Raw genomic sequence first — 13,301 nt, forward strand, 5'->3', positions numbered from 1 at the left:
AGTAAACAATCGCAAATTTCAATTTATGAAATTTATAGCAACACTGTTAAACGAATTTGTATAGTGTGACTCATACCGGGTCCTCCTATAATCACATAGTGTATACAAATTATATATAACCAAGATCAAACAGACCTTCGAATAAGTGATCCTACTCTAAGTCCACAACCAAACAAGGAACAGGAAGTAAAGCGAAATCATCAATTCTAAGTCTATAAAATCTTAATCATATATAACCCTAACGTATACACTTAGCAATTATAAATCTACCAACAAGGATCCTTTGTTTTCACATGATTAATTCTGGTAAGAAGGCCCTTCTCGACTATTAGTTTATATAACTTTCGAGGCCTAAATGGTGTTGTTCTAGTGTTATAGCGTCATAAAATACTCCTATAGTATTTTAACTTTCTGTTTGGTTCTAAAGTATCCTTTTGTATATAGAGTTGGTAAGTTTTAGACTTGTTGCAACACCATAATCACTCCCAAACACATGTTGGTCGTATCTCAAATAAATATAATTGATCAGGCTATATTTATCCCAGATATGATTACATAACTGTCCATGTTTAACTGTAGTGTCCAACTTATCTAAATACTTTTATGTAGTTCTTACTGTGATACTGTTTCTGGTATGTATGCATGTCCGTATACTTTTACAAAAATACTTGTATTTTTAAAAGTATACTTTTAGTCAGAGCTCCTTAGTCCCATTGTACTTATAGTTGTATATCTTTGTGTGGTTTGATATACTTAGTTCACTATAAACAATGCTCTGATACCAATCTGTCATACCCCTAAACCAGAACGGCGAAAACGTTCGGGGGCGGATGACGTCATGAACAGTATCACAACAATTGCATAATAGTAATCAAAGTACAACAACCATGATATTGATAATGTAAAGTTTTATATCTGTGTTCAAATCAATGTTTACTTGACACAAAAATGTATAGCAAAAATTAAAAGACGTGACACTATGAAGCTCCATCTTCCCAAAACCTGTGTGGATACCTGTCTACTGATTCCCTAAGAATACAAGTGGTTTTGAAAATAGTGTCAACAATTAAGTTGGTGTGTTCATAAGCATGTTTGTATTTGAAATCTGTCATTTGTTCCTTGAAAATGTACGTGTTTTCTTTCAGAAAATCCAATATTTTATGTTGTAAATGAATTGTAGTCTTAGTACCTTAAGACTAAAATGTATAAGTGTTGTTGTACTCTGAGATAGTGTAATGTAGTTTTAATTCACATAAAACCATAAAATGTATGTTTCTAGAAGTGTAAGTTTTCTCTGTACTGGAAATAGTATTTTGTATTTGTATTGGTATTTGTATGAAAACTCTGTAAATATAAGTGTTTGGATCCACCAGCTGTACTGTAAAATATTTTATTGTAGCTTTATTATTAAATAAAACCATATGAAGTTGTTTATGTATTCGTACACGAATCGTATTGTTCAATACCAAATTGTGAGTTATTATAACCATGCTTGATGACCTAAGATGGCCTGATACGACATTCTTCAGGCGTCGGAAATGGTACGACATTTGTCATCCCAGGCCTGCCGGCCTAACTGTAGCTAACAGTTTAGGTGCGGGATTGCCAGTCCCGTATAGATTTATACACAAGTGTCACGCTCTCCCTCCAGGAGACTCTGGTTATAATTTCAGAACTTGGTTGGTACGTAGATAAGTACTTGAAGTATGTCTCACAAAGCTATATTGACGGTTACGTGTAGAATAATGAAAAGTCACTTTGTAATGAATAAACTGTATGTATGTTTCATAAACTATACCTATTATAGTTTATATGTTTGTTTCTATTGAATTGAAAACCTTTGTATTATTAACGACTTTGCAAGTTTGAAATCGTAAATCCGTGATAAAGATATTCCGTGAAATTTAACATTTATGTTCAAATGGTAATAAAATAAATTGCAAAAATATTCTTTTTGTTTAACAAGTTTAAATAGTTTTATACTTATATATATATATATATATATATATATATATATATATATATATATATATATATATATATATATATATATATATATAATACTTATATAATTACAATTAAAAAGGAAGTCGAATAAATGATTCTACCATAAGCCCACAACCAAACAAGGAACATGAAATAAAGTGAAATCACAATTCTAAGCGTGTTGAACCTTAATTATATAAATATATACATATAAATAAATAAATATATATATATATATATATATATATATATATATATATATATATATATATATATATTAGTAAAAACAATAATTGAAACTGTTTGAAATAGTTTAGATATTAACACAAGATTCCTTGTGTTTTACTTGTATTCCCCCCTAAAACAATGAAAAATCGTAGAAACGTAGGGATATGAACTCACCTCGGGTGTGTGTTCTTGGTTAGGTACGATGTAGTTGCGATGATCCTCGGGTTAGAACACGTATAATTTCCGGGTTAGAACACGTTAATTAACACTAGTTATATATATATATATATATATATATATATATATATATATATATATATATATACACACACTTACAAGAAGTCTTTGGAATTAACTTGATATATTTGATTTCCTAGGAATACTTGAAGATGTTCTTAAGGAAACTTGAAGATTTGAAGATGATCTGGGTAACTGCTGTGAAGATATGAAGGATTGAATATGGGTTTTGAGAGCAAATGTACGAAACTTAGAAATGAAGAATTGGAATTGTGAAGGTTGATTTCGGTTGGACATATAGATATGGGGAAATTGTGACGTGATATTTGCATAGGGAAGTGTATTCTATCACATTGGGAAGGTGAATAACAAATCAAGTGGCATAAATATCTAGATATTTAGGAGGATTTCAGCCAAAAAGAAAGTGATTTCGGTCGTAATTTGATTCACAAATGGGATTTTGGTCATATACTTCTCATGGAAGGAAGTGATTTCGGTCCAAGCTTCCGTAAAGGAAGTGATTTCGGTCCAAGGGATAAACATGGTAGAGTTTTCGGTTTTGACATTCCCCATGAAGAGATTTTGGTTTTGGTATGGGATTAGATTCCCAAAACCGAAAACCATATATATACTACGAAATATCATGATTTACTTTAAGTGTTTGACTTTTATTTGAACAAGTTTGACTTACATTGACTTTTATTGAGTTGAAATAACGGGTTGTTACATAGTGCTGGAAAGTTCTATCGAGTTACATGACCCCTGTTCCTAACTCCCGAATCTTCTACAAATAAGCCTATGCGACCTTGGTCCTAGTGCTAGAAAGTTATATCGAGTTAAGTGACCCCTGGTCCTAACGTCCTAATCTTCAACAAACAACATATAAAACCCTTGGTCCCGGTGCTAGAAAATTACATCAAGTTATGCGAACCTTGGTACTAACTACTAAATCTTCTACAAACAACTTATATGACTACCCAATCATAGAAAAAGAAAATCATCATAAGTTTCTTGACCTCAAGTCTTAGTTGCAGATGTGCAAACACCTTAAGCATCTATTCATACCAACAACATGAAAACGAAGTCTACGATTCAAATTTCTACAAAGAAAACCAACAATTCATAGAAACAAATGAAGAAATTATCGTAGTACAAACATAGGAAACCATTAAATGGAACAAGCACCACAAAAAAACAAGGAAATGAAAGTTGTCCACATGGCCAAACCGGCCTACAACCTAATACAAAAAGTAATGGTTTTCAAACATAAACCCATCACTCATTAGCGGGACGAACAAACTCCTTCAACTCATTAATATCTAAGCATCCCAAACTAAACAAAGAATCAAATTCCAAAGTAGCGAACGACTCCACAACTCTATCTTCCAAACTCACCATCCTTGCCCGTAAATCCTCTCGAAATTTCCTTCGGCCCTCTTGGCATCCAATATAAATTATGCATCCTGAAACTGGTTCACACCTATAACAAATTCTTGACTATCCAGAACCTTGTAAGAAACTCCTATGCCACCCCCCTCAACAACCACTGAAATTCTATCTCTAACCCTTCCAAAGCAGACATCTTCTCTATAGCAACACAATCACGTTTGATGGCATCCCTCTGTACTCTCTACCTGAGTAGCACCCTTCATTCTCATTTTGTTCTCTCTTCAACTATTCACCTATCTTTATGTTGGATTAGGTGTCTAAGCCCATAACTATTTTGGTATGTACTTGACCCGATTGTGAGCATGGTCCTTTTGGGTTGCCTTCACCATAGCAACTGATAGGATGAATTAAGGAGAAAGAGGATTAATTATGATTTATTAATATATTATATGAATAATATATTAAAAAGAGAAATCATATTGTTTAATTAATATTAGTCAAGAATTAATAAGAATTAATTTTGTGGCTAAAAGAGATTAATTAAATAAAGGGGACTGATATTGTAATTATATGATAGTTGCAATTGGGCTATGGATTCCTAATGAAAATGAGTTTGGACGAAATCTATGGGAACCCCGTATGGATTTCGTCCAAGGGTTTCTAAGGGAACTCCATGGGTTTCTTAAGGCCTAAGCAGAGAATTAGGGTTTCATCTGAAACCCTAGCAGCCCACACAAGTATATAAAGACCCCTAAGGCTCCCAAAAACGTGGCTAAGTGATCTCTAAGGGTTCTTGGACGTTTTTGGTGCTCCTCCTCCTTCTCTTAAGTCATCTTGTTGCTCATGGTGTTTGTGACTCCATTAGAGGTGCAACATTTGAGGCACTAAGCTTTCAGAAGTCAAGATCAAGAAGGTTTTGAGATTGTTATTACTATATAACAATCAAGGTAAGATCTAAACCCTATTCTTATGTTAATATCGTTTATCATATGCTAGATCTAGGGTTTATGAGCTTTGGATGATTATTGCATGTATATTAGACAAACTAGATCCAAAGCTTTAGGGTTTGCATGTACACCATAGGATTGATGTAGTGCTCAAAACCCATCACTTTATGCTATTTTTCTCTAACAGTGATACGAGCTCCTCCAAACTCACTTTCTCAACATTAATTAAATCAAGCTTTTCAGGAAATCCACGAGAGTGTGTCTCAAGAGAATTTCATTTTCCATGTAGAGCCATCCCCTCAGTACACAACTTAACATTCTCAGCAACATAACCATGCAATTCCTTTTGGACCTGCATACGATCGACATCCACCTTCACTAAGTCCTGAATACGGTTTTCCGCCTCATCAAAAGAACAAGAACTTTGAGCAACAACAAAATGAAGAGGAACCACTAAATAAGCTAAAGTATAGTTGGACATCTCTACCTCAGCACTAGGAGGGAAGGCATGGAGAATTTACTCATTAGTAGTTTCAAAAACAGAAAGCCTTGCATCATTACCTACGCTCCAACAAGGATAAAAACGAACTTATTTAAACCCACATCAAGCATCATCACCTGACCCTGAAACATCAGCAACACTAGATATATTTCATGCACCAACTCCCTGCGCCTTGGGACCCAATGATAAAAATTCAACTTCCCTTGGCACATTATTCTCAAAGTGAATGACAAATTTCCCAACATCAACATTCTTCCTATGCTCAACCCCAAAAATCGCATCCACAAAAAAATTCCCAACATTAACAACTACATCCTGCTCTACACTCACACCCACAACAACCGCACCATCCACAACCTTCTCAATATTGGTAACATCTTACCCTACATCTCCTTTAACATGAGAATCATTAGGAATCTCAATAATACCCTCTAGAACCTCAGATTGTTTAGAACTACCCCGACCCCAGATTACCATTTTCGAGGCTAAAGTGAACGAACTAAACTAGATTCAATACCCTTTGGCAGTCGACCAAACCCTCACAACAATACTTTTCTCTTACTCAACACACCCAACATTGCATCCTTTCTATCCTCCACTGACACTCTAGAAACACTCTTTAGCCTAGACAAATATCCGATGAGAACATCTTGTAACACAGAATCGGAAACACTAGTTCTTGAAGCACCAATCATCTGACGATTAGCCTCTTGGATATAGGCAACCTTGGAAATAAATTGCTTATTCCTGGAAGGGAAAGAGGGCAACACGGGGTCCACAAGATCGATTTCCCGATAATGTAATTTCCCAGTGTACTTCTTCTTTAACATATCGGTAAATGGAAAATGTTTCTCCACACCTAAGGATGAATCGCTACATTAACTTCTATTTTTTTAAAAGGGATGAGAGAAGGAGAAGGGAAAATAGCAGAGACAAAATAAATAATATACCCTTCACAATCACATAGAATTCCAACATCTTCCCCTGAAGACGCCATTAGGTATTCATCCTAGCGCCCACAAGAACATACTCGGGAAAATCATCAACAACAACCTCGAAACTCCTCAAAACCTTGACAACATTCTCTTTATCAGAATATAAAGTGTTTGTATCGAAAATTGACTTGGTCATGTGCACCATACAACTAACACGGTCGTTGTTCACTCAAAACTAGTGTTTCTGCTAGTTTTTAGGATATCCTTTCTGATCCATCACCAAAGTATAACTATACTTCCAAACAAAAAAGGTATAGTTTTCATTGGTAAATGAAGAACACAATAAGAAAATATGGAGAAATAGCCGACACAACATCTCAAAAGCAAAAGTATTATTCACGCCGTTAAGAATAAGCCGGTAAATGTGGATCTTATGATGATCCAAAAGCTCCAAGACAAAGTCAGACGATGGTAGATGATAATTGATGTCAAAGTGTTTCATGTAAATCCTCGTCTTTCCAGCAGGTGGAAGTGTGATAAACAAATTCTCAAGGGGAACATCACCCAATCATCCGGTTGAAACCCATATCGGTCTCTTAAGGAATCAGATTATTCTGCAAAAGGACCGATACCGACTGGAAACTCCATAAAATCATAAAGCATAGAGAAAGAAAATAGAGAAAATGAAGGAAATAGAGAAAAAAGGTAAGAAAGAAAAAATGAAGGATAAATATAAAGGGTCGAAAGAGGTGAAAGCGGGAAAACCCCTAACGATAAAAAACCGACATCATCCTGAAAACGCGGCCACGTCAAGGAAACTGGCAAGAGGGTACTTAACTACAATGTAACACCTAGATTGACTAGTCTAGCCATCATGACTAAGCAAGCCTACATCATAATGGCTAAGCCTAAGGAGACCTGATAGCGTGCCACTGAGCCACGACAAAACTTAAGCGGCGAGAAAACCTTGAATCGTATTCTAGAAGCCAAGCAGGACTGCTCATGCGCCAACTTGCAGAAGGCAATGTCTTTGGGCTGCCTTTCCAGCACCAAGTCTTGATCGACATAACAGCGGGAAAGTCTCCTAGCGACAAAACATTATCTAAAGAAAACATAAGTAGTGCACATACCACCACCAACATGCTCTTCGAGCCAATCAAGGTTTAAAACAGGAAACAAATTATACCTCCACTAATGAGCGTCACTGTCCCGAATCATGACTGACGCTCCTGTCTCCTAAAGGAGGAACCTCCACTCATGCCTTACTATATAAAGTCGATGATCACGAACAGAATGGTAAGTGATCAATACTCTCTTTTCACTCTAAGAGAACCCACTCGGAATGTACTAACTGGATCGTCGGAACGTCCTCTCGGGATCCCCTCTAGGAGTATGGATGATAAAATTGTTCCTTGTTTTCCAAGGCTAAACTGCAGGCGTTTCTCTCACCAGAGTTATCGAAAGAAACAATTTTGCATCACCATAATTTAGAAGCCACCTTCTACCTTCAAATTTTGTCGGAAAATTAGACTAATGGGTTTGATTGATGTTGAGTCGGAGGAAAAATAAAGATAATAGATGTTGAGTTTGAACCGAGAAAAGCAGAAGGTTGAATCGGAGGTTATACACAACAACCAGAAACCTGATGAAGATTAAACGCGCACATGAAAGCTATTAGTTTGAGTTTTCCGGTGTGTATGTGCTTTAATGTGTAAAAATGAAGTGTTTGGTGAAAGAAAATAAAAACCCGATGAAGATAAAGATCAAATGGAATTTTTTTTTTTTTTTTTTTTTTTGAGAGAGAGAGAGAGAGGCCCCTACATTTATATTTAATAAAATTTTAATTTTAAAAATAATAAATTCTAAAAAATATAAAGAGGAGCAAATTAGTCTTTTTAATTTGAAGATGAACCAAATCCAAAAAAAAAAGATACACAAAATGACCATGAATCTATTTTTCAAGGTTTGGGCCCGTTTCCTAAAAAAATGCAAATTGCAAGAGAACTTTTTTTGCAGTTTTGTCAATTTTATATTTTGATAATTGACATACGAAAAGTTTGTTTTGGTTTGTATTCTAACAATTTATTATATTTTATAAGACTATGTATATGAAACATAAATTTCATCAAAATAAAGTAAACTTTCGAAAACTAAATCTTGGCTAAAAAAATATGGCAGCATAGGACTTGAGAGAAATTTATTTCAAGAAAGATAGATCAATGTCATGGACATTCCAATGATAGGAAAGTGTTGGTGGTTAATCCGACCCGACTCAATCAATAAAGCAATCAAAAGCTCTGCAATGTTTTGTGAGATAACCCAACTATAAATGTTAGTTTAACTATCTTCTATAGTTGGGTATCTCACAAGACATTGCAAAGCATTCAGTGCATTCACATAATCACATTCTTATCCCCACGTGATTGCTTAAACGATGAGAATATTTTGTAAATGATTTCTCACGTTTAAGTCATGGTCCATGGAGTATCATCTTTCCTTCCTTTAAAACATGGGGTCACAGTACCCCATTCATATTCCCTCAGTGACAAACCTCATGATGGAGAAGGTAGACAAAATATACTTTGGATGATGGTTTTGAGTTCTACCTAATCTGCACATGGTGGGTGGCACAAGAGCACATGACATTGTTTGATTCATGCTAAAAATGTGCAGGGAATAATATTAATTTCGGCGATTCTGAGGCTCAAAAAACGTATACATAAAAAACAAATGTGTTTTGCTTCTAAAGTCACCAAACAGAATTAAGAAAACAAAACAATGAATGCGACCTTAATCTAATTGCACATGAATCTTAACTCAAACTATTTGAAACCTTTATTCAAAACTTTAAATAATCAACATATCGTATGCTTTTAGAACACGTATGCATGTTAATGCGAATCTAATGTCATTTTTGGAGGAGTAAATATTAAATCGTTCCGACTCATCCTCCTAATATCAACATAATGACACAATGCAGAATCCAAGAGAAGATATGAGAGGCACAACCGCACAACAATAATTACTTACATTTACACAACGTAATTAAAACTGACAATCTCCATTCATCTCACATATTTACTAGGTTAAATAGGTAAAGATCAAACAACTTCGCTAAAAAGCAATTGATTTAATAACTAGATCCGTAACGTGTATTCAAAATTTCAAATGGTTACTTTGGACAAACTTGTTGTAATTTAAAAAAAAAATTAGAATATTATTGTATACGTATAATTTTGAGAAATCTCCAATAAAGTCTCAATGTTTTGGGTTAGTTCACATTTTAATCCCAAATTAATTTTTGTTTAGAAAAAAAGACAGATTACCGGTTAAAACTTCGGAATAATCATTTTTGGCCGGTTTCGCAAACTTAGCCAATATTCTGTCTTTTTTGGTTAATTGGTCAAGATATTGAGACTTTTCTAAAGATGCTTTATCTTTTACCAATAACCAAAATATTAAGAATTTTCAGAAAAATTGAGATTTTTCTGAAAATTACTCTTGAACTAATCTATATTATTATGTTATTTTTTACCAATAACCAAAATATTGAAATTATTCTGAAGATTACCTTTGAACTAACTTTGGTTATTGGTAAAAAAATAACACAATCTTCAGAAAAGTCATAATATTTTGACCAATTAAAGTAAAAAGACGGGATACTAACTAAATTTGTGAAACCGGCCAAAAAAGGTTATTTCAAAGTTTTTGCTAGTAATCTGTCTTTTTTTTGTAAACAAAAATTAATTTTGGATTAAACCGTAAACTGATACAAAATATTGGGACTTTATTGGAGATTTCCCAATAATTTTGTATCATATGTAATATTTTATTACTAAAAAATTAAAATAACAAATTAGGAAGCTAAGTAGTATAACGAATTATGAATATTAATTATTACTATTGTTGGAGACAAGATGATCGCTAAACTAATTAGGTACCTTTGTTTGTCATTCATTACAGGGAAAAAAAATAAGGAAGAATGACTTGGAGAAAATTATACTAACAAGTAACAACCACAATCGAGATTTCAAACGAGAAAGATAACATTCGTTATAAATCCGCTGCTAAACTTGTTAATTGTCAGTGGATATGTATATTTTGGATATATATGTTTATATATCCCGGCCCAACTCATGTATAGATGTTAGCCCAATCCATATTTCCTATGTAAATCTCTCTCTCTCTCTCTCTCTCTATATATATATATATATATATATATATATATATATATATATATATATATATATATATTAGGCGTAACCTCGCTCGTTGCGCAAGAATGTATTTAAGTAGTTAAAATAATTATGGGGAAAAAATAGAAACACGTTGAAATTTAAGTTTTTTGTCATGTTTTGGGCATTAACCGAATTATCAAATAACATAAAAATCCATTAATTTATATTTTGATATTATCTAATATAGTTCATACCTTATAAACTTTACTTTTACTTTTATAATATCCAATATATATTATAAGTTTTTGTATAACATTAATATAATCTAATTTTCTTATGTTCAATAATATTTTTTAGATAAAATAAGAAATAAGTTGTTTTGAATGAACTATTAATAAACAATATTGAACTAATAAATTTTGTATTACACTATTTATATTACACCAAAACATCCAAGGTTTCATATATGAACTTTCAAATATTAAACATTGAAATTAAGAATGAAGTCATATAAAATATATCATTATACATAAATGTCATCAAGAGTTTTAAAATAAGTCGATTAGTAAATATGATATTTAATTTTAATTACATATTTTGCAAGGCGTACGTTTGACGTTATGTTGGTGCGTCGATAATCATTTTCCTTAGTTTGTACCTAAAAAATTAAGGTGAATAGAAATATAAAATAGATATTACTAAGCATTAATATAAATAATTAAAAAGGGTATGTGGATCTCCTACCACCGGTTAAAGACAACATACCTCTCTACTGGTATCGAATCCTATGTGAAATTGAAGTAGTCATTCTATGTACACATTGTTTTCTAAACATACCTCTCTAGTGGTATCGATTTCTATGTGAAATTGAAGTAGTCATTCTAACAAATTAAATAATATAAGTTTAAGAGTTAGGAGTTTCAAAACATTAATATTTTTATTAATCAATCAATTAAGTAACACATGTTGAAATTTTTACAATCATTATTAAAAAGCATTTGAAATATTAGATTTTAAATAAATTTTGGTTGAAGTGTTTTGACATCTATTATAATATATATATATATATATATATATATATATATATATATATATATATATATATATATATATATATATATATATATATATATATATATATATATATATATATATATATATATATAGGAGTAGGATCAAATGAGAACACCTAAAAGGTTGAGAACGCGAGAACAGATCTAGACCATCTAAATATTCAAATCTAAGGCTATTATCAGACGGACCATTTATGTAAATTTTGAAAATTATTGGTATTAAAGTGTAACTTTAAATGGTGAAAAGGGTATAATAGTAATTGTATGTTTATTTAATTTCTATAACTTCTCACACACTGATATCTTTCCTTTTAATTTGCCGTCTGTCTCTCTATATACCTAGGACACGCTTCGTCGCCTCCTTCATCTATACACCACCAGAGCATCTAAAAATGTGAAACAGATGAGAGAGTACACGAGGATTCAGAGTGAGATCGAGAAGGAGGAGGGGGAAGTAGCGGTGATGGAGTTATGTTGGCGGCGAACAGTGGCAGACCCCAGCGATGACTTTCGTTCTTCATCGTCTCGATGCAGGTATGTGAGCAAGAGAAAAAATGGCGAGACCCACTTCCTCTTCTTTTCTGATTCGAATCGCAACCCTTTTTCTTCAGAATCAAGTTTTTCTTTTTCATTCCCGTCTCTCACGCCGTCTTAATCTTGGTTGCAGGTAGAAATCGAAGAACAGGGAAAAGACAGGGAACTGGGAATTCTTCCTTTTCTCTGCGCGATTTACGTATTACAGTAGAGTGCTGGCTTGGTGGTGGTCGAAAGTGGCGTTTTACAAGTGTCTTAATCTTGGTTGCAGGTAGAAGTCCACCTCTTCTCTTGATTTGAGCCTTACAATGCTATATATTGTTCGAATCTGTACATGTGCAATCTTTTTTTCTTGCAAAATCAATTGGAAAGCCAAATGTTATGCTGATTTGAACCTCTTCTGTTGTTTATTTTATTGTATGCACCAAAGCTTCGCAATTCTTTTGCTTGAAAATGTTTCTCAGGTATGGTACTTTACTCATTTAAATTGGCTAATAGGGGAAGAAGATAAGTTATGCACATAAGGTGCTCGATGAAATGCCCGAATTCAGAAAAATGGAACTTGAATGCTTGCAGTTGTAATCTTATATGAATATAATGTTAGATGTCTCATTTTGCAGTTAATCATCAATGAATACTCCATGAGGCTGGTCCGAGAGGAGCAAGGCAAGCAACCACAACCAGTATATTTATGTGTGAATTTATGTTTGAATGACTATATCTATTTATGAATAACAGGGTATTCACTTGTGAATATCAGTGTATTTATGTGTGAATGACTATATAATTATACATAATTGTTTCATTAACATTTTTGCAGATACAATGAATAAACATGCATATAGTGGGAGGTGAGAGATTTACCAAATGAAACACCGACACCAATACCTCTTTTGGAAGGAGAAAAAAATGTGTTTTATTCATTTATGATTGTAATTGTAGCACTAGTTTCCGTGTCAAAAAAAATATATATATTGTAACTTATTCATTTACTATTATAATTATATTCTTATATGAATAGAAATGTGTTTTATTTATTTATATATGAGTACCATTTTAGTTGATTTTATAATCTTTTTTTCGGGTTTTATTCATTTATGATTTTACAAGTGTATTCATAAATACAACTGAGTTAATTCATTTATAATTTACAATTTTATTCATTTTTAAATGTAATGTATAAATCATTATTTATGAAGATATGTTTTTTTAAATAAATGAGGTAAACCGATAAATTATTCATTATCAAATATTGTTAGTAAAAATAAAAATATAAAACAAATAAACGTTTT

General features: G+C 32.7%; 1 long non-coding RNA gene across 1 annotated transcript; it reads left to right on the forward strand.

The window, feature by feature from the left end:
- Positions 1 to 12,143: 12,143 nt before the first annotated feature.
- LOC145128490 (uncharacterized) lies at positions 12,144 to 12,691 on the forward strand. Its single transcript, XR_013716938.1, has 3 exons — positions 12,144 to 12,280; positions 12,440 to 12,473; positions 12,630 to 12,691. It is a non-coding gene; the product is annotated as an uncharacterized LOC145128490 (long non-coding RNA).
- Positions 12,692 to 13,301: the final 610 nt, after the last annotated feature.

The sequence above is a fragment of the Lactuca virosa genome, chromosome 8 (genome assembly GCF_052849685.1).
Source record: "Lactuca virosa cultivar CGN04683 chromosome 8, Lactuca_virosa_CGN04683_v6, whole genome shotgun sequence".
Lineage (NCBI taxonomy): Eukaryota > Viridiplantae > Streptophyta > Magnoliopsida > Asterales > Asteraceae > Lactuca > Lactuca virosa.